This window comes from Elephantulus edwardii, unplaced genomic scaffold (genome assembly GCF_000299155.1).
Source record: "Elephantulus edwardii isolate Elephantulus edwardi_28Jun2011 unplaced genomic scaffold, EleEdw1.0 scaffold00047, whole genome shotgun sequence".
Lineage (NCBI taxonomy): Eukaryota > Metazoa > Chordata > Mammalia > Macroscelidea > Macroscelididae > Elephantulus > Elephantulus edwardii.
In genome coordinates this window covers 19,700,339-19,710,744 of record NW_006399797.1, presented here as the reverse complement: position 1 = coordinate 19,710,744, position 10,406 = coordinate 19,700,339, and the positions used below count along the sequence as shown (strand labels likewise).

General features: G+C 37.7%; 1 protein-coding gene across 3 annotated transcripts in view; it reads right to left on the bottom strand.

Moving 5' to 3' along the window:
* The window catches only part of LOC102847706 (leucine-rich repeat-containing G-protein coupled receptor 5-like), a 224,564-nt gene that overhangs the window by 67,505 nt on the left and 146,653 nt on the right, over window positions 1-10,406 (bottom strand). The window lies entirely within an intron of this gene.

The following is a 10,406-nucleotide window of genomic DNA, read 5'->3' as shown; positions in this document are numbered from 1 at the left end:
TTGAGATTTTAATAAGTGAGTTCAAGAGGTTGGGAGAAAGAATCCAGTCATTTCATGGATGACTTTTGTCAGCCTTGGTAATGACTTTAGGTCTTAAATGTCAAGGTAAATCCTAGATAGAGTGTTCAAATAGGGAGTAGAATTATAGCCATAATTTTGAAAGTATTCCTCCAGTGGCTATGTGGATTAGATAGAATGGAAATAAGTATGAGACTCTTAAAGACAGTCTACTTCCTTATGCATGCTGTATTTTGAGAAATGTCAAATCATTTTGCAAGCTGTTTGTATTTTTTTTTTCTAGGTTGAAACAGGATTCTTCCCCAAATAAGCATTGCAGAATGGAAACACCTGGCCATAGTAAATTAAAATATATCACTGCTAGTGAAGAAATGGCACCAAAGAATATTTCCCTTCAGATTCCTTATACTTTGCTACTTCATTCACAAATGTTTCTAACACAGTAATTTTGCAGCACAATTTCTCCCCAAGTACTTCATGATTCATGTAAGCCTGAGGGAAAAAAATATTTCAGGAAAACAGACTTTTTAGGAAATATTAGTGCTTAGGAGATTACAAATTTATATTTGGATTTCAGAAACAATTTGCCTGGTTCTCTCCACTCCACAAACCAGGTTTCACAAGGGGACTGGCTAGGATTTGGCCCCAGGTTCATCTAACTCCACAGGTTACTGTAGTTTCCACTGTATGTACCATGCAGAGTTCTCTTGAGGAACAGTTGCTGAATGTGCAAACTCACAAGTTACATGGTGTACAAGATGGCACTTCAAACAGACCACCTCATTTGAGACTCCTTGTGTTGCTTTAGGGAAATCATCTAGTCTCTCCACACTTCATTGATCTGCTTTTGTATGAATATGATAGGACTTTTTGTGATGAATCAGTGAGGGAAGGCATACAGAATTATACTTGCTAGAAGAAAGTTCTCAATAAAAGTTGGCCATTATTACATGAATTAATACACCTCATTCTCAAAGCTAGTACTCTCATGGGATTTTATTTAAGGAGTTGGAGAAAAAGACAATCTATGTCAATGTTTTTTAAAACTATAGAATTTTGCCAGACTGGTTCTGGTATTCTTGCCAAGTGTCTGGATCAATAGGTCTAGAGAAGTGGTCAGAGAATTTAGGTTTCTAATAACTCCTAGGTGATGCCAGGGCTCCTGAATCCAGCACTACATGCCAAAGGGATTCTGCGCTGGACTTGATCATAAGGCGGAGAGTTGAGCTGGTGAATCTGAGCTCTCTGACCTGAAGAGGGATTTTGTTGCTTGTTTGTTTTTAAATCTATATACTTCGGTTAGGGAGACCTGGTGGCCTAGTTGTTGTAAGGAACTACACTATCAATCCAAGGACACATGGTTTGAACCCACCAGCTGCTCTGTGGAAGAAAGAAACAACACCCTCCCTTGAATTTACAACCTCTAAAAATCATCTGAAGATCCAGGTATGAGTCAGCTATGGCATCAAAGGCTCACAGCAACAAGAGTAATAACAGATATTATGGAAATAACATCACTGACTGAAAAGATGTTTGAAGAGATTGTAAGAACGGCACAGGATAGGATACAGTTTCAATCTGTTGTTCATAGGATCGCTATGGTGAAGTCTCTCCTATGGCACTTAACAACAACAACAACAACACTGATTGAAAAGGTATTTGAGGATTAAAATAATGGTATCTGAAATACTTTAATATAGAAGCTATGAGGTTGTAAACAAGAGCCATTATCATGACATAAAGTATTTCAGAGAGAATATAATTTATGTATTTCTTTTGATCTTAGAATTCATCTTGAGAAAGAATATGTCTGAAATGAATAATTTCTGGTCTCTCATTTCTTTGTTTAACTTAAAAAAATTTTACCTGAATTTTAGCACACTGTTAGATGCGATTTTGGCTGAAAGCAGAGAGTACCTGAGGAATGTCTGTGTTTTTTTTTCTATGCAAAGGCATTTGACTGTGTGGATCACAGCAAACTATGGCTAACTCTGAGAAGAATGGGGATCCATCAACACTTGACTGTGCTTATGTGAAATCTATATTTGGGCCAGGAGGCAGTCATCAGAACAGAGCAGGGAAACACTGCATGGTTCAAGACTGGGAATGGTGTACACCAGGGATGTGTCCTATATCTCCATATCTTTTCAATCTATATGCAGAACAGATCATCTGGGAGGCGGGGCTCTATAAGGAGGAATGTGGCATCAGAATTGGAGGAAGATGCATCAACAACCTATGTTATGCAGTTGACACAACCCTACTTGCTGAAACTGAGGATGCCCTGAAGTGCTTGCTGAAGAAGGTCAAGGTCTATAGCCTTCAAAATGAATTGAAGCTCAATATCAATAAAAAAAGATTCTTATCACTGGGCTGATTGGCAGCATCATGGTGAAAATTTTGAGATTATTAACAGCTTTAGATTGCTTGGCTCCACAATCAACATTCTTGGTACCAGTAGCCAGGAAATCAAAAGATGAACTACATTGGGAAAGTCTGCTTTCAGGGACCTCTCCAGAATACTGAAGAACAACAATGTCAGTCTGTAGACTAAGGTGAGTCTGATCCAGGCCATGGTTTTTGCAATTACTTGCTATGCATCAGAAAGCTGGACAATGACTAGGACGATAGAAAGAGAATTGATGCCTTTGAGCTGTGGTGCTGGAGAACAGTACTGACTATGCCATGGACTATTTGGAGAACAAACAGGTTTGTCCTGGGGAGGGTGAAACCAGGCTGCTCCTTGGTGGCAAGATTCTAAGGCTTCATCTAACATACTTGAGCATGTGGCAAGGAGTGACCAGTCTTTGGAGAGGGACAGTATGTTTGGAAGTGTAGAGGGACAGTGCAAGAAAGGAAGATCCTCGATGAGATGGATTGATTAAGTGACTGGGGTAATGAAGGTAGATGTGTCAGAGAGGATAAGTTAGGCACAGGATAGAACAGGGTTTAGGGCTGTTGTTTGCAGGGTTGTTATGAGTCGTAAGCAACTTGATGGCACATAATGACAACAACAACAACTACATATCAGCTGTTATCAAAGTATTAAATGAAGATTATCATGAAAGACAGATTTTGGAATACTTGATAAAAATGTACACAATAATTCAAGTAAAGCTTCTAAGATGATTTTGACAAACAAATAAGAATTAAATAATGTATTCCCACTTCTATCTTAAAAATGGAAAGATTAAGCCATTGCTGTCTAAGTAAACTCAGAGTAGAGATATTTGGACAATGAAACAAAGTCCACTTCTGCAGAGATGCTGCTATAACCCTCTTATTATTAAAAAATATGTTTTTCCTTTGGGGGCTGTAATGCTGGTGTTTGATTAATACAGTTTTGACATTCATATTTGATAATTGCTCTTATGTAATCAGTTTCATTATGGCAAACTCAAATCTCATTAAAATTTCATATACTAAGAGTCTAAAAATTAATTAATTTCTTATGAACAAAGATAAGTTTTGGTGCATTTCACAGGCACTTTGGGGGAAACTGGGAGATTTTTATGTTGAATTCCATGAATACTACAAGTTTCTATGCTATTTTATTTCATTAAGACATATAAAAAATAAAGCCCTGGAAATTGATCGATATCAATGGACATGTTCTAAATAACAGATGCAGCCTGGATGTGCTCACTAATCTATGCCAGGAAATTTGGAAGACAGCTACCTGGCCAGTTCAGTAGAAGAGTGCCATATTTGTTTCCATTTCCAAGAAAAAATATCCAATAGGATGTGGAAATTATAAAATAACATCATTAATACCACAAGCAAGCAAAATATTACTAACACTCAGAGAACTGCCAGAAGTTCAAGGTGGGATTAGAAGAGGACGTGACACCAAGGATATCACTGCCAATGTTAGATGGATCTTGGCTGAAAGTGGAGACTATCAGAAGAATGTCTATCTGTGTTCTATTGACTATACAAAAAGATTTGACTGTATAGATCCTAACAAACTATGGCTAACATTAAGAAGAATAGGAATTCCAGAACACTTAATTATGCTTATACAAAACCTATAGCTAGTTCAAGAAGCTGATTTTGAACAGAGGAAGGATACACTACTACATGGTTTAAAATCAGGAAAAGTGTATGTCAGGGCTGCACCCTTTCCCCATACCTATTCAACCTATATGCTCAGCAAATCATTAGAGAAGCTGGACTTTATGAAGAAGATCAGAGGATCAGAGGAAGACTGATAAACAACCTGTATTATCCAACAAGATGACACAACTTTTTTACTGAAAGTGATGAGGACTTGAGGTAGAGTCCTTACTACAGAGGATAAAAAACTGCAGCCTTCAAAACAACTATGAGATATCATCTCACCCCAGTAAGAACATCAAAATTTAATGGAACAGCAAACATCAAATGCTGTCAAGGTTGCAGAGAAACTGGAACCCTTATTCACTGTTGGTGGGTGTGTAAAATGATGCAACCACTATGGAAGGCTGTTTGACACTTTCTCAAAGAGTTGCAAATAGGAATACCATTTGACCCAGCAATTATACTCCTGGGAATATACCCTAAAGAGAGCATAACCACCACCCAAGCAGATATACGCACACCCATGTTTATTGCTGCTTTGTTCACAATAGCCAAGAGCTGGAAACAACCCAAGTGCCCATCAACAAATGAATGGATAGAGAAGCTCTGGTATATTCACACAATGGAATACTATGCTGCCTTGTAAAACAGGAACTTATGAAATATTATACAAAATGGGTGACCCTGGAGGACATTATGCTGAATGAAATATCTCAGTCACAAAGGGAAAAATATTGCCTAGTGCCACTGTTGTAAAATGAGTTTGACATCGGGGTTGAGGGGAGACTGAGAAAGAGGGGATAAATAATGTTATTAATTGAATAATACTGTTATAAATAATAAATAATTGAAATAGATGAGGGAGAGAACTGTTTAAAAGGGATATATGATTAGTTATTATTGTCATGATAGAAGTCCAGAGTGAAGGCTGCATAGTGGAGTGGACTTGGGAGGAGGTTTTGTATAACAATGAAAGGATTTTACTTTTCAAAGAAAAGAGTGTACTGGGGGGCGGGGGCAGGGAGAAAAGTACAACAATGAATGAAGGGCAATCCTAAGTCTCTGTAAACTTTCATTAAAATTAATTTAAAAAACCCCAGAAGATAAAAAACAAAACAAAACAAAACAAAAGACAGCAGCCTTAATACAGATTACATCTCAGCATCACGCTGTGCTGCAATCGCAAAGGCACACAGTTCAAATCCACCAGATGCTTTGGGGGAGAAGGATGGACAGTCTCCTTCCATATGATTAACTGCATCTGAAAACCCACGGAAGGGTCAGCTGATTCTGACTCAACATCTACAAAAACAATAGGCCATTAGGCAACATTATAATAAATGGAGAAAAGATTGAAATTGCCAACAATTTAATATTTCTTGGATCCATAATCAACACCCTTGATACCAGCAGTCAGGAGATATGAAAGAGTATAGCATAGAGAAAGTCTGCTGTCAGAGACCTCTCCCAAAGTCTTGAAGAGCAATGATTTCAGTTTTTTTAAAAAAAGGTGCAATTGATTCAAATAATAATCTTCCCAAGCACCTGTTATGCATCTGAGAGCTGGAAAAATATAAGGATGACAGGAAAAGAATTGATGTCTTTTATTTGTGGTATTGGAGAAGGGTGGTGAACATCCCACGGACTGCCAAAAGAACAAACAAATCTGTCTTGGAGAATGTACAAGGTCTCTTTAAAAGCCAGGATGGCTTAGCTTTGGTCACACAAAGTTTGGGGATGTTACCGTTGTTGTTATGTGCTGTGGAGCTGAATATGAGTCATAGTGACCCTAAAAACAATAGACCTAGAACCTGCCCTCTCCTAAGTCACCCTCAACATCTGTGATCCACTTGCTGCATTCACTGTGTCAATCCACCTTGCTGGGTCACCTAACTCTAACTGAGCTTTCATCTTTTCAAGTGTGATGTACCCCTCCTGGTAAGAGTCTCTTCTAGCAACATGTCTAAAGTATCAGAGATGAAGTTTTGCCATCTTTGCTTCAAAGGAACTCTCTGTCTGCACTATTTTTGAAGATGTAGCTGTTTATTCTTTGTGCAGTCCACAGGGATATTTACTAGCCTTCTCCAACACCACAAATCAAACTTATCAATTCTTTTTCTGTCATCCTTATTCATTAGAAGAGGTTATTCCTTGGAGAGGTATATCATGCTTGGAAAAGCAGAGGGTCAGTGAAAGAGTGGAAGATGCTCAACAAGACTGATTGATACAGTGTCTGCAGCAATGGGCTTAATTGTGTTGGAGATGAGAAGGATGGCACACGATTAGACAGGATCCAGATCTTTTGTTCATAGGGTCACTATAAGTCATACTCTATGGCACTTAACAGCAACAACAATAGTACTTTATAACTTTCCACGTAGTTTCAATCTTCTGTCTAATTATAATGTCAAAAACTTTTTAAAGTCACTCATTAAATATGATACATTTAAATGATGTTAAGATGCAGATAGCAGACTTAACAAGTGTCTAATCTCTATAGGTAATATATTATGATACAAAGTATGTATAGTACTACTCTTATATTCTTTGCTAACTATACTTTAAAATTCTTAAACATGATTTTTTAAAATATCTGGAAAATTTGAGGGATGCATAAGAGATATTTAAATAAATGTCCTTTTGTTAGATAATTGCAAACTTTCACAGTTGTTTTTATATCTGATTTTAGAAAATGGTATTTCTTAAAACATCTTTAATCTTTATCACTTTTAGAGTAAGTTTTGAGCTACTTCCTAGCAAATTAATTTTTCAATCACTTCCACCAGTAAAATGCCAAAAATATAATTTAAAAAAATCCACTTAATTTAAGTCTTGATCTCTCCCTAGATAATGAATACTTGTTTAATTACTTTCCAATGACAAAAGAAGAGCTAGTTACCTCCTTTATATCCTTAAAAGTCTTCAATGGGCCAATTAAAAAATTCTGTTTCTGTTTAAAATGTTCCACAGGGAGACAAAACAATTAAAAAGTTTCTAGTACTATGACGTACAACGAAAACAGAACCAGCTCATAACATGAGTATTGCCTTCCCCCTCGCCCAAATACTTTCATATTGAACACATTGGATAAAATTGGAAAGTAACCATAAACTGTGCCTATCTGCTTCTGTAAAGATTTCAGCCTTGGAAACCCTATGTTGCAGTACCATTCTAACAAAGATGCAATAGCCAGACTGACTTAATAGTACCACTACCATGAAAGGAATATGGGTATAGGTAGGCATTTAGAACTCATTGTTTAACATTTACACAGTGGTAAGAAAGAAAATTAAATGCTTTCCCCAGAGGCAAAGGATGGCTTTTTGTAGTCTTAGTTTCTCTTTCTAAAAAAGCACCTATTATTATTTCATACAATCTCTCCATGTTACTTAATGATTTTTTTTAATGTTACCTTTATTCCACAATTAACACTCTTGGTACCAGCAGCCAGGAAATTAAAAGACAAATTGCATTGGGGAAGTCTGCTATCAGAGACCTCTCCAAAGTACTAAAGAGCAACAATGTCAGTCTGGAGACTAAGGTGCACCCGATTTGGGCCACAGTTGTTGTAATTATTTGCTATGCATCAGAAAGCTGGACAATGACTAAGGATGATAGAGAATTGATGCCTTTGAGCTATGGTGCTGGAGAAGAGTATTGAATAGACCATGGACTGCTAGGAGAACAAACAGTTTCATCCTAGAGAGGGTGATACCAGGGTGTTCCTTGGAGGCAAGGATTCTGATGCTTCATTTGACATACTTTGAGCAGGTTGCAAGGAGGGATCCGTCCTTGGAGAGGGACATCAGACTAGTGAGGGTGGAGGGACAGTGCAAGAGAGGAAGGCCCTCTATGAGATGGAGTGATTCAGTGACTAGGGTAATGGGGGTAGGTGTGTCAGACATAATAAGATTGGCACAAAATAGAGCAGGGATAGGGCTGTTGTACATAGGGTCACTATGAGTCACAGGCAACTCAATGGCACATAACAACAGCAGCAACCTTTTTGCTAACAGGTCTAACTAATTAACAGGTACAGAAAACACAGAGAGATGAAAGAATTTGTTTAAAGGGGACTTAAAATGATTCATGATTCTTATTCTCGGTTTAATTATTTTATGCTTTAATATCAAGTACCTATGAAACACTCTCCAGCATCTACATAGCCGTGAAAGGATGAAAGGATTTGGCTGTGTCATTCCTGTGTTTAGTTGTCCCCATCACCTCCATGTAACTTTGATTTGGGTGGCAGGTGGCTGGAGTAGGAGCTAGTCTTTGACTGAATGCCCTACACAGGAAAATGAACTCTTTTGGGGGACACCTAGATTGAGATTTCGTTGGATTGACTGGACCTTTTATAATCAAAGTTAGTAATTTATTTTTTTTATTAAGGCCAATATTCACAGGGGTAATAATCTTAAATGCCAATAATCTTGCAGAATTTGCAGTACCAGGTTTCTGATATAAAACAGTCCTTGTCAAGGACAGCTGTCGCTGCTTTCATTCTTACTCTTAATGGCCTTAATTCCCATTATCTTTTTCCTCTTTGACCATACGCCTTCCTTATCCTCCTTTTACAGAGCAGAACTTAGCTGACCTGTATAAGATTACTGAAGAGACCTCTTGTTTTTCTTTCTCATCATGTCACATAGTGGGTTTTTTTTCTTTCTCCCAAGCACAAGTATGAACATAACTTTCTTTTTTTTTTGAACATGACTTTCTTGTTGCGCACTTTACTTCTGGGGCTGTGGTTTTGAATCCTATAGGATCCAATGCTCTATTGGAGGAACAAAGGTTTTTTAAATGCCTTTTACAGTACACTTAAAATGGGATATAGCCTTTTAAAACACATCATTCTATGGGAAAAAATCAGGAAAATATAATGCCATAGCTATATTGCTGTTGTTACTGTATGCCATCAAGTAGGAACCAATCTATAGCTGACCCTTCAGCAGGTTTTTAGAGGCATTAAATCACTCGAGAGATTGCCCATCTTTCTCCAGTGAAGCAATTGGTGTATTTGAGTGCCATCCCTATGAGCTGGCAGTGCAGTTCCTTACCACGAAACCACCAGGGCTCCCCATCAATATATTGAGCTATAGTGGCCTAGGGTAAGGAGCTGTGTTGCCAACCTGAAGGCACACAGTTTGAATCCACCAGTTGCTCTTTGGGAAAAAGATAGGCAATATCCATCCATGTGATTTGCTGCCTTTGAAAACCCAGTGGAGGGTCAGCTATGGGGTGGTTTTGACTTGAGGGTACACAACAACCCACCTTTTTCTCTATGTAATGATATTATAATGGAGAAATGTTTTAAAATTAAAATTTTAAACTCAAAATATCATTACAAACATAATGGCAAGACTTGACATGAAACATTTTTTAGGAATGACTCGGATGGCTGTTTCTATTTAAAAGTTTATTGTGAGGTGAATAACATGATTTAAAGAAATTCTGTATAGATACATGGATATGAGAGGAGAGATCTACATGGAGACATAATAGGATTTTTGTTGTTGTGTACCATGGAGTCTGAACCAACACATAGCTGACCCTCTAGCACGTTTTCAGAGGCAATACATTGCTCAGGAGAAGATTGTCCATCTTCTCTCCCATGAAGCAGCTTGGTGGATTAGAACCAGATCAACTGTGGGATGGCATCAAAGATATGCATGAAGCGAGCAAAATGTCATTAAAAGAGAACAGAGGTGCTATGCAGTATTTGTCCTTTTGTAACTGAGATAGTTCACTTAGTAAAATGCCCTCTATGGTCATCCATGTTGTGTAATGTTTTAGGAATGCGTTGTTTTTCAGTACTTTGTAGTTTTCCATTGTAAGAATAGATCATAGTTTTTCTATCCATTCATTTGTTGATGGGCACCTGGGTTGCTTCCATCTCTTTTCTATTTTTAATAACACAGCAAGAAACATGGGGGAGTTGGAAGAAGACTAGGATAAGAGTGGATAGACAATGAACACTCTATTGGAACACACGAAGGAAAGAACCGTTTAAAAGCAATATATGATTAGACATTATACACATGACAATAATCCAGAAAAAGAAGTATATTGCAAAGAGGAGTGGGGGAGGGAGAAATGGGTGAGAGGGAGCTAACTGTGTAACAATGAATGAATATTAAAAAAAGAAAATGACAAGCAACAAATGCTGGCGAGGTTGTGGAGAAATTGGAACCCTTATTCACTGTTGGTGGGAATGTAAAATGGTGAAACCACTGTGGAAGGCAGTATGGCGCTTTCTCAAAAAGTTGCAAATAGAGATACCATTTGACCCAGCAATTCCACTACTGGGAATATATCCCAAAGAGACC